At 42.4% G+C, this 17,065-nt stretch overlaps 2 protein-coding genes and 1 pseudogene across 4 annotated transcripts in view; 1 reads left to right on the top strand and 2 right to left on the bottom strand.

Annotated features, from left to right (window-relative positions):
• The window catches only part of LOC131919654 (disks large homolog 5-like), a 406,205-nt gene that overhangs the window by 327,414 nt on the left and 61,726 nt on the right, over positions 1–17,065 (bottom strand). The gene's annotated exons all lie outside the window — the stretch shown is intronic.
• The window catches only part of LOC131919649 (disks large homolog 5-like), a 36,199-nt gene that overhangs the window by 4,839 nt on the left and 14,295 nt on the right, over positions 1–17,065 (top strand). The window lies entirely within an intron of this gene.
• LOC131919647 (olfactory receptor 2L13-like) lies at positions 14,183–15,291 on the bottom strand (annotated as a pseudogene).

Here is a 17,065-nt window from a genome sequence, read left to right as displayed (position 1 = left end):
CTCAGTCAATCCTGACACACTAAAGAGTGATCAGGAAGTGACTGACAGATGAAACTTTGCCCTAGCTGTTCCTGAAAGACTAGACTTGAGTCTCTCCCTCTGTGGATGTCAGTTCTCGCATCTTTGTATAGGGAGATGGGTGTCTCAGAAGTTACCTGGCTTCCCCTGTCTCCCTGCACAGGGTGACCTAGGGGACAGCCTCCTAAGGCTTATTCACAGCTACAGAAGATGTACAAGCTTCAGAGCCCTCAGCCATGTCCTTTCCTGGACATAATCCTGGAGATAATTGCTACTCTCACAAGCACTCATGTAGTATAGGGATGCCCAAATCACTTGGACGATGCTTCAGAGTTTCATGTTAATGGAGAAGCCATGCAGCGGTGGAATATAGTCAACAGATTCACAAAGCCATCTTCACTGGCAGCCCAGGACACCTAGATCCTGTAAGAAGGGGACAGTGTCATTCCAAATCCACTGAATCTAACAGTTCTCAGGCTGAACTGGAGACCTGTGTGCCACCCACAGCTGGGAAGTCATAATCTTAGGGGGTCACTGAAAGACAGCAGCACTTGGTGCCTCAGCTCTGCTAGAGTCTACGATGTAAGCTAAGACAAGCTCAGGCTTTGCCAGGGCACTCTCCTGTCCCTGTTATTGCTAGCACACAACCTAAGAACTCCAGTGGGAGTGAAGTGCAATGATGGTACTGAAATCTAAACATTCCTCTGTGCCTCCTTCCCCACTCAGAGTGAGAGCAGAGGGTCCCCAGCACAAAGGCTACAGCCTTGTCAATTCCTGACTATATCATATTAACCATCATGAACCCAGAGAAGCTGGATAGGTCTATTGCTTCTCAGAAGCTCCCAGTTCCTGATTGACCCTGGCAGGCTCAAGCCCATCACATCCAAATGCTCCGCAGACCCTTTTCTGAACTCACTGCATCTTCCCCAGGACCATTGATTTCTCCATTCTTTCCAGTGAGACCTAGGGTCAGCTTCCTTCTGCCTTTCTCTGGTATCACACAAAATCCATTCTCTCTCCCAAGTAGATGCCTAAGTCTTGACAACATGTCTATAGGCAAACTGTAGAGGCATTGAACGAACATCCTAAAGGCACTTGGTGTTGCTACAACACTATTGACATCACAGGGGATTCCAAGACCTCTGCTCTCCAGGATACAATAGAATTTCCAGAGAAGGTACTCCTGATGTCACAAGGAACTGCCTTTGTCTCCTTGCTAATAAATTCTCCCTGAACTGACCAGAAGCTGAGATTTTTTTCCAGGAGTCTCTCCTGTGACACAGGTGAAGCCATTCAGTACCTCCTCTTTCTGATGCTGGTAAATTGTTTCTGTTTCCTTAGAATCTTTTCACTACTTTACCCGTGGAGAGTTGAACACTCACTTTATAAGCACTGCCCAAGAATGGACCTTCCTCTCCTTAACATACATACTCAATAATATGAGAAATAAAGTATGCCAAGGAATTAGATCATGATGATGTGGAAGAGGAGCGTTGAGTTCTATGAAGTGAGCAAACACCTGAGGAATGCTGAGGTTAAGGGAAGATGGCCATTGAGAATTTGTGAGCTGAGACTGTTATGAGACCCAAACTGCTCTAGAATGTCCTCTCTACGTGCCTGGTGTATTATCAGGCCTCTAGAGTAACATAAGTTATAAAAATAAATGTTTATTATAAAAGGGGATTTGTTAGAATGGCTTACAGCCTGTACTCTAGCTAATCCAACAATGGCTGGAAATGAATGGGAAGTTCAAGAATCCAGTAGTTTCTTCGTCCTAAACACTGGATGTTTCAGCTGTCTCTGATATTATGCTGTAACCTTAAATAGACTCTAATGTCAGTGAAAGAATGGATGTGCTAACAAGGTGAGAGCAAGCAGAGAAAGAGTAAAAGCTTCCTTCTTCCATGTCCTTCTATAGGCTTCCAGCAGAAGGAATGGTTCAGATTATATCTAGATTAAAGATCTGAATTAAAGGTGTGACTTCATTCCTCAAAGTTCCACAATAAAGTAGTTCTTCCTACTTTAACTAAGCAGAAATAGACTACAGGTGTTCCCTCCATCTTGGGGTTATATTATTCCCAGATGTCATCATGTTGACATATAAAAATAGCCATCAAAGTCTTAATCCTATCTACTAACATTCTTGAGCAAATGGCTCCATCAGAGATTGAAAGGAAGGAGTGGCAATAATCAACAGGTACATGGGAATCAGCTGGAGATTTCATGGTCATGATGACTTTCAGTGGCCTCTTTATGGCCATGCAAGGCTGAAATAGGATGAAATACCAGTCTGTGGTTTTTTGAGTAAGAGGAGAGCAGCTAGAAACTCTGTACTTAAAGAATCTGGTCTTTCTCTATAATTGAAGATTTGGAATTCAAATAATTTGTTTTGTTTGATAGTAACTGTGGTTAAGAAAAAAGTGTCCATAGGTAAAAAATGGGTGCTCTTTAAAGAAAAAGAAGAAAGGCCTAAAACAACAGCACATTGGACCTGTAATAAAGAGGATGGGGTCTCGGGTCATCTGACTGTCTGAGGTTATGGTAGATGGCCAGCGGAGTTTCCCTCCCTTCTTACTGGCATCAGATTCCCATGGAAATTGTAGGAATCCACTAGGATGAAGTACAGCAACACCCTAACCAGAGAGGGACAGATAATTAGTCCATGTGAATTTTGACTTGAACACTTCCAGACCTTGTATTGCTTACTCCATACATCCTGTGATGTGAGGGAAACAAACTCCTTCCTAACACAGAAAGGACTGGGATGAGTACTGTGTGGTCTTCATTGTCAACAACAGCTAGATGCCTCCTATTGCTTTCAAAGCAAAATGATTCATTTAGATTTGAAATTTCCCTGGGGTCATACAATTGGGATTTCAGACAATGGCACCAATATATGAATTCTATTCCTGAGATGACACCTGTAGTCGGTAGCTGTTCCAGCTTTGATCTGGAAGTACCACCCTCATTGAGGCTTAGGTAACTGTCACACCTACAAGGTGGAGCCGAGAGAGGACCCCTGAAGACCCGAGATCCAGATGGGCTGGCTCTCTTGGTTCCTGGACCCTGAATGCTGGAGGTAGACTGAGCAGAGTTCTCCCAAGAACACCGCCAGACTATGCTTCACCTTTCCCAGACCCTGTAACCTATCTCTTCACTTGTAAGTTACCCCACAAAATAAACCTCCCTTTTAACTACATGGACTTGCCTTAAGATTTTAACCAATTGACACCACCATGATGAGCATGGGCACTGCAGTGTGTGTCACCAAGAACACTGGCATTGGACCATGTGCCTGGTGCTTCTTCAGAAACTTGCAACATGTATAATTCTGAAAATGGGATGGAACCTTCCCCAAACCATCAAGCAGAATGGACTCCTCCATTTCTTTAGAATATAGTCTCTGGCAGGCAGATGACTGACTCAGGCTTGTATTGGGATCTAGCCTCTGTAGTAAGGGGCAGGACCTCTGATGGGAACTTTTCCACCACAACACTTCAAGGAAGGTCAAAGCTGCTGGCAGCCAACAGCTACTCTAAATGTCCCTGCTACAGTATCAAGCACCATGGCTAGGTATGTGTCTCCATCCCAAATGCAGTCACCTGACTCTGGAAATCATAAGTTAGCCCAGGCATGTAGATTAGAAGGACAGTGTGAGCTCATATGTGATGTGATGCAGGTAAGTCCTGTTGTTCCTAGAACTTAGCAGCACCAAGTCCTGATCACACTTCCCCAGGACCAAAGCATCTGACTGTCTGAGGTTATGGTAGATGGCCAGGGGAGTTTCCCTCCCTTCTTATTGGCATCAGATTCCCATGGAAATTGTAGGAATCCACTAGGATGAAGTACAGCAACACCCTAACCAGAGAGGGACAGATCATTAGTCCATCTGTTCCTCCTGCCCCTCTTTCCCAGTCTGAATGAAATGAAGGAGTTCCCAGAAAGGCAGCTGCCGCCTGAATAATTCATGGCTCTCCTAAACTCACCATCAGAGAATCTTGAATCTAGGTCTGTTCTTAAGAAGCCAGGAGAAGCAGGATAGGCCCATTGTTTCCCAGAAGCTCCCAGATGCTGAGCCCCATACTGGAAGGCCCAGCTTAACTTCACCTCCTCCATGAAGCTCCCAATCCCCTGCTCAGGACTCACTATGCCTTCTCCAAAACCATTTCTTTCTCCAGACTTTACACTAAGACCAAAGGCCAGCTTCCTTCTGCCTTCCTCTGGTCACTCCATGTTCTCTATTCTCGCTCCCAAGCAGCCAGCTCAGTCTTGCTAACATGTCTATGGACACTGAATGAATACCCCACAGGCATGTGGTGTTGCCACAACACTGGTAACATCACAGAGAATATCAAGGTCTCTACAAGATAAGATAGAATTTCTAGAGAAAGGACTACTCGGGTCATCTCCACAGACCTCACCTACCTACTGACTAGCTCTTCTGCAATGCACAAAAAGCCATGTTGACCTTCTCAGGAGCCTTTCCAGAAACATAAGGAAAGAACTTTAGTATATCGTCTTTACAAAGCCAGGGATAATTCTCTCTCTGCTTCATTAGAATATTTTTACTACTTCAAGTACGGGAATTAGAAGTCTCTATTCCAAATACATCTGGCGAAATGGCTCATCACTTCTTCAGATCTCTAATTAATAATATGAGAAATAAAGGTTGCTAGGGTATTAGGTCAGGATAGTGGGGAGGAAAGATCAGTCTCCAGATGTAAACAAGCACATTGTGGAGAATCCTCAAGGCTGTTACAGTATGCAGATGTGGTGGGAGATTGTGGGTGTCCTGTCAGAACAAAGATAAGTCCCATAAACAATGAGGAAAATTACCCCGAATCATCAGCAGAATACATTCTAGCCTTTATGAAATACCAAAATGTTATCAACTTGTGACATGTCTGCCTGGGGATACTAAGAACCAGAGTTCTCCAGGGAGCCCTCAGTTGTAAGAGCAAACACTCCCACAAGTGTAAGGCTCCATTCCTGCACTGGGGTTTGAGGAGAGATGAGTGGCTAGTGAGAGGCTCCATACAGATATACAAAGGCATTTACAGAAAATCAAATGTGTCATAGTCATGGGGATAGTATGTAGTGTGTCACCGCAGTGGTGCTACCCCTAGAGCTACACAAAAGCCAAATGCTTTGATTGGAGCCTCCTGTGACAATGCGCATGCCCTTAGGAAAGGTGACACAGCCAGCTTAAATTACAACATCCATCAGAGCATGAGAGAGGTAGGCAAAGGGCACAAGAGGACAGGTTATTAGGGGTCCTTTACCACAGACCTTTCCCAGAGCCACATTTTGGAATTTACTGATAGTCCTGAAATGAAGAACTAGAACCCTGTTTGGTCTGGATTGACAATTCACCAGAAGTCTAGACTGTGGCCTCAGAAGCGTACTTGGTGGGCCCCAGAACAATTGAGTGATGTGAGGAAATCTGTGTCCTTTCAGATGTTATATCACACTAACAAGTCATGCTAGACAAGGTGAGCTATCTCAGCAATACCCAATTCTAGACATCAAAGCACAACACCTGCCCTACACACTACCTCATCTCAGTTAATCTTGACACACTGAAAGATGCACAAAGTGACTGACAGATGAGTCTTTGCCCAGGCAGGTTCTGAAAGCCCAAACTTGAGTCTCCCCTCTGTGGATGTCAGTTTCCCATCTCTCTATAGGGAGGTGAATGTCTCAGAATGTCTCCCTGCACAAGGGGACCCAGTGGACAACCTCTTCAGGCTTACTTACACTGTAGAGGATGCACTTTGGCTACAGAGCCCTCAGCCATGTGCTTTCAGATGCATGGAGAAAATTGCAACTGTTATAATCACTTGGGTAGTATAGGGAGGCCCAAGTCCCTTGCTCTAGGCTTCAGAGTCTCATGTTAATGGAAAAGCCATGCAGGGCTAAAACATAGTCACCAGATTCACAAAGTCATCCTCTCTGACACTCCAGGACACCCACAGCTGGCAAGAAGGTGACAGTCTCAGTCCAGGTCCACTGAATCTAACAGCTTTCGGGCTGAACTGGAGACCTGTGTGATATCAACAGCTGGTAATTAAGAAACCTCAGGGGTCACTGGAAGACAGCAGCACTTGGGGGCTCCTGCCCTGCTAGTGGCTATGATGTCATGTACGAGAACCTCAGGGTTTTCCAGGGTTCTCTCCTTTCCCTATTATCACTGGCACATAAATAAAGGACTCCAGTGGCAGTGAAATCCAGTCATGGTACAGAAATCTCATTAATTTCTCTGTGCCTCCATCCCAGAAGTTCCCAGTTCTTTAGCCCTAACCCTGGAAAGCTGAAGCCCACCACATCCAGAAAGCTCCCCAGTCCCTTTCAAAACTCACTTCCTCTTTTCCAGGACCATTTTTTCCATGTTTTCCAGGGAGACCTTGGACCAGATTCCTTCTGCCTCACTCTGGTCTCTCCATGCTGTCCATTCCCTCTGCCAAACAGACTTCTACGTCCAGACAGCATGTCTAGAGGCCAAGCTTGTGGTCACTGAACAAATGACCTCAAGGCAGTCAGTGTTGCTACAACACTAGTGACATCACTGGGGATTCCAAGAGCTGTCCAGGATACAATAGAATGCCCAGTAAAGGGTCTGCTGATGTCATGGGGCAAAGTCTTTGCCTCCTTACTAATTAGTTCTCCATGAACTGACCAGAAGCTGTGGTTTCCTTTCCAGGAGTCTCTCCTGTGACACAGGGGAAGTCATTCAGCACCTCCTCCTTCCAAAGCTAGACATTTCTCTCTGCCTCATAAAAATTTTTTCAGTAATTCACCCATGGGGAGTTGAACAATCACTTTATAAACACTGCCTAAAATTGGCACTTACCCTCCTCATATCTATACCCAATAATATGAAAAATAAAGCATGCCAAGGTATTTGGTCATGATCATCGAGGAGGAGGGTTGAGTTCTCTGAAGTGAGCAAACACCTGGGGAAGGCTACAGTTTAGGTGACTATTGGGAATTTGTAAGTGAGCTGAGACTGTTACGAGACCCTAACTGCTCTAGCATGTCCTCTCTACAAGCCTGGTGTCTTAACCAGCATTCTCTAGAAGTAATACAATGATTCTCTATGGAAAGGGTATTTGTTAGAATGGCTTACAGGCAGTGCTCTATCTAATACAACAATATCTGGCTGTGAATAGAAAGCCCAATAATCCAGTAGATGCCCATTCCTCAAGACTGGATGAGTCAGTTTGTCTGCATTATATGCTGGAATCTTAAAGAAGCAGGCTTTAATGCCAGTCAAGGAATGGTTTTGCTAACAAGTTAAGAGCAAGCAGCGATATGTAGTATGAATCTTAAAAGGTCTTATTAATAAAAACAAATCTGGAGCCAGGTATTGAGGGTGACCACTGGAAGATCAGAGAAGCAGAACAAGCCACAGCCACCTCACCTTGCCAGTTCCTCAGCTGATCCTGTTTCCTCAGAATGGATGCCTCTCAGCCCTCATCCAGAATGAATCTCAGCTTAATGGTGATGCTCAAAGCCTAAAAAAAAAGAAAGAAAGAAAAAGAAAAAGAGAATATAGATATGAGGTATACCATTGAATCTACTCTGAGGAAAAGGATGAAGAAATAATAGGATAAATTGGTAGATCATTGAATCTACTCTAAAAAGAAAAAGGGGAAGATATAAAAATGATAAAAAGGTAGATTACTGAATCTATTATGAAAAGAAAAGAGAGAATATGAATATGATAAGATAAAAAGGTCAATTTTTGAATCCACTTTTAAAAAGGAACTACTTGTTTTAAATAGGATAAGTAATGAATTTTTTTTGTCTGAGTTTATCAAATGTTACTGGACTGGACATTGTTAATATATATTAATGGACTTTTTTGTCTGAATCTGTCAAATGTTGGTGAACTAGATATTGTTAATGTAATTCTTGACTGTATATATTGTATATAATTATTGGATAGTCTTTTTTGTATTAGTTATAAACTTTTTTAATTTTAGGCAAAAAGGGGAAATGTGGTGGTATTGTGTTCCCCAAAATATTGTGCACCCTAATAAACTTACCTAGGGTTAGAGAACAGAACAGCCACTAGATACAGAGGCTAGAAAATGGTGGCACTCACACCTTTAATCCTAGCATTCCAGAGGCAGAAATCCCTCTGGATCTCTGTGAGTTGAAGGCCACACTAGAAACAGTCAGGCATGGTTACTCATGCCTTTAATCCCAGGAAGTGAGCTTTTAATCCCAGAAAGCAGAAAGGTATATAAGGCGTGAGGACCAGGAACTTGAGCTCGTTAAGATTTTAGGATTTCAAGAATCAGTTTAGCTGAGATCCATTTGGATGAGGACTTAAAGGCTTCCAGCTTGAGGAAACAGGATCAGCTGAGGAAATGGCGAGGTAAGGTAGCTGTGGCTTGTTCTGCTTCTCTGATCTTCCAGCATTTACCCCAATAACCAGCCCAGATTTGTTTTTACTAATAAGAACTTTGAAGATTCATGCATGCTACAGAGAAAGAGTAAGAGCTTCATTCTTCCAAGTCCTTCCAACAAAAGAGGTGGTCCAGATTATATCTGGATTAAAGATCTGAATTAAAGCTGTGACTTCATCCCTCAAAGATCTAAACTGGAATTAGATCTTCATACTTCAAAATAAGCAGACCTCTCCCACAGGTGTGCCCTCTATTTTTTGTTGTTTGTTAATCCAGATTCAGTCACGTTGACAACCAAGAATAGTTATCACAGTCTTATTTCCCTCTTCACTAATACTCATGAGAAAAAGGCTCACTTAGAGAGTGAAAGGAAGGAGTGACAATAATCAAAAATCACATCTGAGTCACCTGTAGATCTCATAGTCATGATGACTTTTAGTGGCCTTTTTTTGGTCTGGCTATAATAGGATGAAATACCAGTCTTAGGAGAGGATTAGCTAGAAACCCAGATACAAAACAATCTGGACTCTTTCTATAATTGTGGATTTGAAATTCAAATCATTATGTCATGGCTGGTAGTAACTATGATGAAAAAGGGTCCAAGAGATAGAAAATGGATTCTCTTTAAAGAAAAGAGAAGAATAACAGACTGTACCTGTTTGAGGAGAGTGGGGTGTCAGGAAGAGCCACATGAATTTGGACTCGAACTCCTCCAGAACACATCTTGTGCTTATATAAAATGTCTTGTCATACATTTTTAAGCCTTTTGTGAGTGGAACTGTTTCCCTGATTTCTTTGTCAATATGTTTGTGATTGGTATACAGGAAGGCCACTGACTTTTGTGTGTTCATTTTACAATCTTTCACTTTTATGAATCTATTTGTCAGGCTTAAGAGACTTCTGATAAATTTTTAGTTTTATGTGTTTATAATCATATCATCTGCAAATAAGGACATTTTGACTTCTCCCTTTCCCATTGTATCCCCTTAATCTCCTTCAGTTGTCTTATTGCTCTTGCTAAGAGTTAAAGTTCTATATTGAATAGGAGTGGAAGGAGTGAACATCCTTTTCTTCTTCCTGCTTTTTGGAATAGCTCTGAGTTTTTCTCTATTTAGTATGATGATGATGTGGGCTTGTTGTACAATTACTTTATTATGTTGAATTATATCCTCTATATCCCTAGATTCTCCAGGACTTTTATCATTGATGAAAGTTGGGTTTTACAAAGGCTTTTTTTTCATATATTCAGAGGGTCATATTGTTTTTGTCCTTTACTCATTTTATGTGGTGCAGTAAATATGTTGATTTGTGTATGTTGAATTATCCTTGCATGTTTGAGGTGAAGACAACTTGAACCCCAGTGGATGATTTTTTTAATGTAATCCTGAACTTTATTTGCAAGTATTTTATTGAGAATTTGTGTTTATATGTTCATCAGTATAATAGGCCTATAATTCTATCTATCCATCTATCTACTATCTATCTATCTATCCATCCATCCAACAACCCTTCAATCCACCTATCCATCCACCCACCCACACACCTATCCATCCATCCATCCATCCATCCATCCATCCATCCATTTATCTACCTGTCATCATCTCTCAACACCAGGTTATCCCTGGCTCAAAAAAGAATCTGGAAGAGCTGCTGATTTACTACTCTTTACATGCTGAGCCATTTCCTAAGGCATTTTTATCTTATTTTAATTTTTCCCTCTTTTAAATGTTTATTTCATTTTTTATGTATACGAGTATTTTTCCTGCAGGTATGTGTGAGAACTGCATGTGTTCCTGGTGCCTGAGGAGGCTGAAAGAGTGTGTTTGAGCCTCTGTATGGTTGCTGGGAACTGAACCCTCATCCTCCACAATAGCAGCCAGTGCTCCCAACTGCTAATACAACTCTCAAACCCATTTTTTCTTTGTTTGTTTGTTTTTGGAGATTGTGTCTTACTATGAGGCTCTGGCTATCCTGGACTCAGTAGAAAAACAGGCCTCAAACTCACAGACATCTACCTGCCTCTGCCTTCTGATGGCAGGATCAAAGGCATGGGACACCATGTCCTACTTCTGACGTGCATGTTTAAAGTGCTTACTGTACAGTGGGTCCTCTGCTAGCATTGAGGATGAGCACTAGACAACAAATCAAACCTCACATTGCTTCCACCTCCCTGGGAGACAGACAGCAAGCAAAATGAAACACACCCAGGTTAGATGGAGGCTCCAGTGTCAGAAGGACTAAAGATGGTCAGATCAGCTGCAGCCCACAATGATACCAGTGCTGGGAGGCTTTGGCATTATTTACAGTTATGGTCATGGGGCTCAAGACTATTCTACACCCTCCACAGATCACCTCAAGCCCTCTGGTCCAGGCTGCCATATCATCCAGACAGCAGACAAGTGGCAGCCTGAACCATTGTGGGAAGTTGTGGGGTGGGGGCGCCTCCACAGACCTGTGAGCTTTTGGCCTGCATTTGGTGTGGAGCACAACCTCAGTTTTTCAGGCTCCCAGTCCAGCCAGCACCAACTTCCTAGGGATCTGGAATTGCCCATGTTGCTAGAAAGACCTACTTCATCAATGCCACCGCCAAGCTCATCCTCCTTGTGGCTATATTATTTAGGCAAGTTTTGTATTTGTTTTAAACTTTAGGTAGCATATAAAATGAGCAAATGTGGTATTTGATGCCAAAATAGGATCTGAATTCTGATGTTGACTGAGTTTTGAAGACTGACAGAAATCTAGAGACATTATGTAAAGGCAGAGGAGACTGCTCATCTACCAAGTAGCATTGAGTCAGTTTGTAAAACTCCCACTTGATTTTACTGTTGTGCATGCTTGTGTGTGAATGATTTCCCTGTATATATGTCTGTGCACCTATGTAAGCCTAGTATTCACTGAGGACAGAAGAAAGAACTGGATCCCCTAGGACTGGAGTTTTAGACAGATATGAGGCCCCTGCTGGGTGTCAGGAACTGAATTCAAGGAATCTTAAATACCAAATGATCTCTCTAAGACCCAAGAACACACCACTTCAATTTAGCAGGTAGAATGGGTTTTTGGGTAACCTATGTGAGTCAGCCTTGTGGAAATTTTATCAACTGTTTTGTGACATAAATGGATGGGTAGCACCATTTCAGAGCTTTGAATGAATTCTTGAGGCTTTGTTCACAATGTTTCCCACTCAAAGTAGACAATATTGCTGGAGCAGGCCATTAGTCTACATCTCACAGGTGTAACAGTCATGGAAAAGGAGTGAGAAGCCAGAAGGCATCTGCAGAATCCACACTTGCAGCTCAGCAGCTGGTGGCACACTTTGTTCATGCATTTTGAGTTCACCTTCACTCTTGCTATCCCAGGATCCCAATGGGCAATTGTGAAAGGCTATGGGAAAGGGTAAATGGAGTGCAGAAGGGAGAGGTTCCTTTCCTTCTAGAAGCCCTTCATTGTCACATTCTCTCAATCTGGTTGTTCAACAACCAGGTCATGCAGACTAGAGAGGACATATTTTGACCTTTTCTGTATAGTCTTCCCATCATGCTGGAAATGAATGTGTTAGTTAAAAAAGTGTAGATTTTTTTAAAGCCAGTTGGTCATATCTGCTTTTGAGATTTATGAAACCATGGGTCTTTTACTCAAGTAGAAAAGAAGCAGAGGTTAAAAAATGTTAGTGGTCTCTAATAATAAAATCGAAAGGAATACATAGATATTTGTGGACTAAAATCAAGACCATGGCATTGACAAGTGATAAAATGAATGAAAATGTAACATTTCCTTTTCATGAAAAATAACACATCTCAAATTGTCCTTAAAGGCTCAAGAAGAGAATAAGTACTGACTCCAGGAACCAGAGGTCACACTGGAGAACTCTGGTCACAGAAACACTTCAACTGTTGCTTCTGACTCTGTTTCCACTTCCACATCTGTTGCTGTTGCTCCTGCTTCTGCTGTTTCTGCTTCTCATGCTTCTGCTTCCTCTCTAGAGGCTCCAATCTCTGCTGAAGCTGCTTCTGCTGCATGTGTTTACAGCTGTTGTTACTGCTGCTGTAGCACAAGGTAAATGAACCCTCTCTACAAAGACACAGTGGGCATACTCACAGCTAGGATTCCGTTATTAAGGAGACAAGAGAAAAGAATAAGTAAGACTGTGACATGTGTTGAAAATAGATAATCATGTTTGACTTACAAAACAAATTCTCTTTTGGGCTAACATTCATGATGAACATATTTTATTGTGATGTGTTTATACTCAAGGCCATAGGCAGGTATTTCTCAGTATCTCAATCATTTAGCTAGTTGGATCCCATTTCTACTTACATGGAAAGCAGTGTTATACAAATACAATCATCACAGCTGGCAAATGTGAGGGAAGCCCATTGCCTTGGCCTGTGGTTAGAGGAATTCATCCACACAGAAGTCAGACTGCTGTTCCTCACCAAGAACCCACTGGCCTCCAGTTCCACTCACAGTACCTGCCAGTGTCTCCTGACACAGATAGATCTGGCTCCTGTTTCATCTCTGACTTGAACTTGGATTTTTCTGTCCCTGTCCCTGCAGGCAAGTGAGACTGAACACTCCAGCATCTTCCTGTTCTTGAATCTTTTTTGTCTGGCTTTTCTTTTCTTTTTTTTTAAGTCTTTTTCTAAAGACATTTTTTTCATTCCTTTTACATGCCAACCATAGATCCCTGTCTCATCCCTCCTTCTGCTTCTCCCCCAGGTTCTCCTCGACCCACCCTCCCCATTCCCTCCTCCAAAAGTGTAAGGGCTCCTCCCATGGGCAGTAAGCAGAGCCTGGCACATTCAGTTGAGGCACTACTCAGCCCCTCCCCCATGCATCAAGGCTGAACAAGGCTTTTCTTATATTTCCTTCCATTTTCCTTATATGCCATGCTCTCAGCTTCTCCCACTTGGTCCTACTCACTTAAGTTCCTTCCATCTTCCCCTACAGTCCAGAAAATTTGATTTTTGTCCTGTAACTACTATATGTCTATCTGTGTGACTGTCTCATTTATTGTAATTTATGTATCCTTCAATTCCAGTAGGTGTTTGTCTACTTACCACTGTAACCTCTTTGGTTAGGTAATGGGCTAGCATGCAGTAAGTGACTACTCACAGTCTATATATTGAATGAGTAAATGAAGTTTACACCAAGTGCTAAATTAAAAATTAGACTAATTGTCACTTTAAAAGTTTGATATAGATCAATTCTTAGAATGTTTTTTACAAATCATAATCATTAAAAACTCTGACAATATTTTTTAAATATTCAATATACATAAACTTTTTTTTAAAGGGAAATTTTTTTTTAAAGATTTATTTATTTAGTATACAGTGAGTGTTCTGTCTGCAGGGCAGAAGAGGGCACCAGATTTCATTGTAGATGGTTGTGAGCCACCATTTGATTGCTGGGAATTGAACTCAGGACCTCTGGAAGAACCGCCAGTGCTCTTAACCTCTGAGCCATCTCTCCAGCCCATACATAAACTTTTAATAATGAAAAGAATGAAAGCAAAACATATAATCAAAGCAATTAATTATGTTAATTTGTAGAAACAAGTCAATATCAGCATACAATATCATTTTACAGTAATATTTATACATTCATAAGGTATAATGTGTCATATTATGTTAGAATAGTAATTGCCAAATTTCTGTTATTGATATAATTGACTATAATGTTGTGATTTAAACATGTGAATAATTGCTATACTATGTAATAATGAACATACTATTTAATCTCAACCAGTAATAACTCAACAGAAAGGTATGACATGTGTGGGAGACACATTACATTTCCAATAGGCAACACTACTCTGTCATTCTCCAGGGACTGAAATATGAGTAGAGAGGAAATGATAAAGTTTTTGTGGAAGAGAATGTCTCAGAGACTCTTGTCATGGCCTCCAGGACCTCCTTATTCCTCAGGCTGTAGATGATGGGGTTGAGCATAGGGGTGAGGATAGTGTAGAAGACAGCCAGAATCTTATCTTCTGTGGGGGAACGGAGACTCCTGGGACGAAGGTAAGTGTAGACAAAAGGTACATAGTAAAATGTCACCACAGTTAAGTGAGTTGAACATGTAGTGAAGGCCTTTTTCTTTCCCTCTTTTGAGCACATGTGGAAGACAGCAAAAAGGATCCATCCACAGGAAGCTGTGATGCCAAGGAAAGGAAGTAGAAGAAACAGGCTTGTACTCACAAATACCATGTACTCATAAACCCAAGTGTCCATACAGGCCAGGGGCAACATGGCAAGGACATCCCAGAAGAAATGGTTAATGGACCTAGAATGGCAGTAAGGAATGTGAAGGAGACAGACTGTGTGTGATAAGGAGTTAATGGAGCCCAGTGTCCAAGATCCTATGATCGTCTCCAGACACATCATTTTGTTCATGGAAATAAGATAATGAAGAGGGTGGCAGATGGCCACAATGGTCATAGGCCATGGAGGCCAGGAACAAGCCCTCAGAACCTGCCATGTTCAGAAAGAAAAAGGATTGCACTCTACAGCCCAGTAAGGTAATGCTTTTCTGGCCAGAGAGGAAGTTGAATGCCAGCTCGGGAACAGTGGTAGAAATATGCATCAGGTCCATGAGAGAGAGCTGACTGAGCAGAAAGTACATGGGGGTGTGGAGTTTGGGATCCACACGAATGAGGTGGATCATTGCTGAGTTGCCAAGCAAGGCCACAGAGAATATGGAGATGATGAGCAGCAAAAGCAGTAGGCCTGTGTGATTTTGTGGTAATAATCCTAACAAAATGAAATCACGTGAGCTCTGATTCCATTTCTCCATGAAAATGTATTGCTTTCTCTTTCTTCACAAGTGACCTGAAAGTAAAATGCACTTATAGAAAGTAGAACAGGAGAACAAAGAGGAACTGGCTTGGAATGAATGCTTGCACTGAATTGTTCTTACAACCAGCACCATCCTTCTGTTGAATTTATTTTGAAATCTGAACTAAATGTTTCTTCCCCCTTGCCTCTGGCCAAGTTCTCAGTTCAGAGATACCTGTATGGTCATCTTATTTTATTTTTTACAAATCTTTTTATTTTATAATTAATTTAATTTTACATATCAGCCACGGATTCCCCTGTCCTCCCTTCTCCCAACCCCCAGGTTTCCCCCAAACCAATCCACCCCCTATTACCACCTCCTCCAAGGCAAGTTCTCCCCTGGGGAGTCAGCCCAGCCTGGTAGATTCAGTTGAGGCAGGTCCAGGCCCCACCTCCCTGCACCAAGGCTGAGCAAAGTGTCTCAGATTAGGCCCCAGGTTCCAAAAAACCAGCCCATGCACTAAGGACAGGTCCTGGTCCCAGTGTTTGGGGGCTACCTAAACAGTTCAAGCTCATCAACTGTCTCACTTATTCAGAGGGCCTGGTCCAGTTCCATGGGGGCTTCTCAGCTATTGGTTCACAGTTCATGTGTTTCCGCTGGTTGGGCTATTTGTCCCTGTGCTTTTTCCATCATGGTCTTGATATCTCTTGCTCATACATTCCCTCCTCTCTCTTGCCTGTTGGACTCCTGGTGCTCCACCTGGGGCTTGGCTGTGGATCTCTGCATCTGCTTCCACCAGTCACTGGATGAGAATTCTATCATGACACTTAGGGTGTTTGGCCAAAAACTCTGACAATCTTTTAAAGCCTTCATAATGACAAGTTTCCATGCAAAAGGGAAGTACCAAACTTTATAGTTATCAGTATTTCCTCTTCTGTCAGTATTTATGATAGTATTAACTATGAATAAGTAGAACAAAAAACACCCCACAAAAAAGTCATTTCATTGTTACTAGCATAATAAGTATAAATAGTAAATATAGTAAAAGCTATTGTGGAAATGGGAAATCTGTTGTCAAGGGGTTCCTATTGTCACAATAAAAAACACCATGACAACAATTCAAGATAGATCATTGAAGAGACTTCATTTTCTCCAACAAGACAATATATGAAGTTATTGCTGTGTGTGGTAAGGGAGAGCTATGTTGGTCAAGTACAGGTCTAACACAGAATCCTGCCTAATTTGGACAGTGTTCTGGGAATAGTGATAGTTATAGCTGTGCCAATTCAACCAGTGAGAAGGCTGACATTTGGGATGAACAGAGTTTAAACCTCACCCACTATAGGCAGCCAAGAAAATAAGGAGATGACCCTTGCATCTTATACTCAAATTAAATCATTCTAAACATCATTCTACTGTTGCTGCTCTATATTATACATTAACGTATGTTTTTAAATAAGATTTTGCTCATTAAGGCCCACCTGGCTACCATCCCCACCAGGGTCCCTTCTGTCTTCTCCACCTCCTCCTCCTCTTCCAATCTTCCTTCCTTTTCAGTCATCTTGGCTATGCCTGGGATCCCAGGGTGTACGTGATGAGCACCACTGGAATTCTGGAGACCCAGGCCCATAGACTCCAGCCCATGGCCCCTGTTGTCTGGGGCCTATCAGTAACCTAAGAAGCCACCCATTTCAGCCCACAGCACCAAGGTCTCTGATAGCCCTGGTGCCATCCCACAGAGCCAGACAAGGTGAGGCAGGTTGGTCAGACAGTATAGAGACTCACCACCAGGAAGTGCTAGGCATTTTGCCTCAGACCCTGGCCCAGGTCATGACCAAGGTGGAGGCCATGCTTCAAGG

The sequence above is a fragment of the Peromyscus eremicus genome, chromosome 9 (genome assembly GCF_949786415.1).
Source record: "Peromyscus eremicus chromosome 9, PerEre_H2_v1, whole genome shotgun sequence".
NCBI lineage: Eukaryota > Metazoa > Chordata > Mammalia > Rodentia > Cricetidae > Peromyscus > Peromyscus eremicus.
The sequence above is the reverse complement of the archived record's forward strand: the minus strand, read 5'-3'. Positions and strand labels throughout refer to the sequence as shown.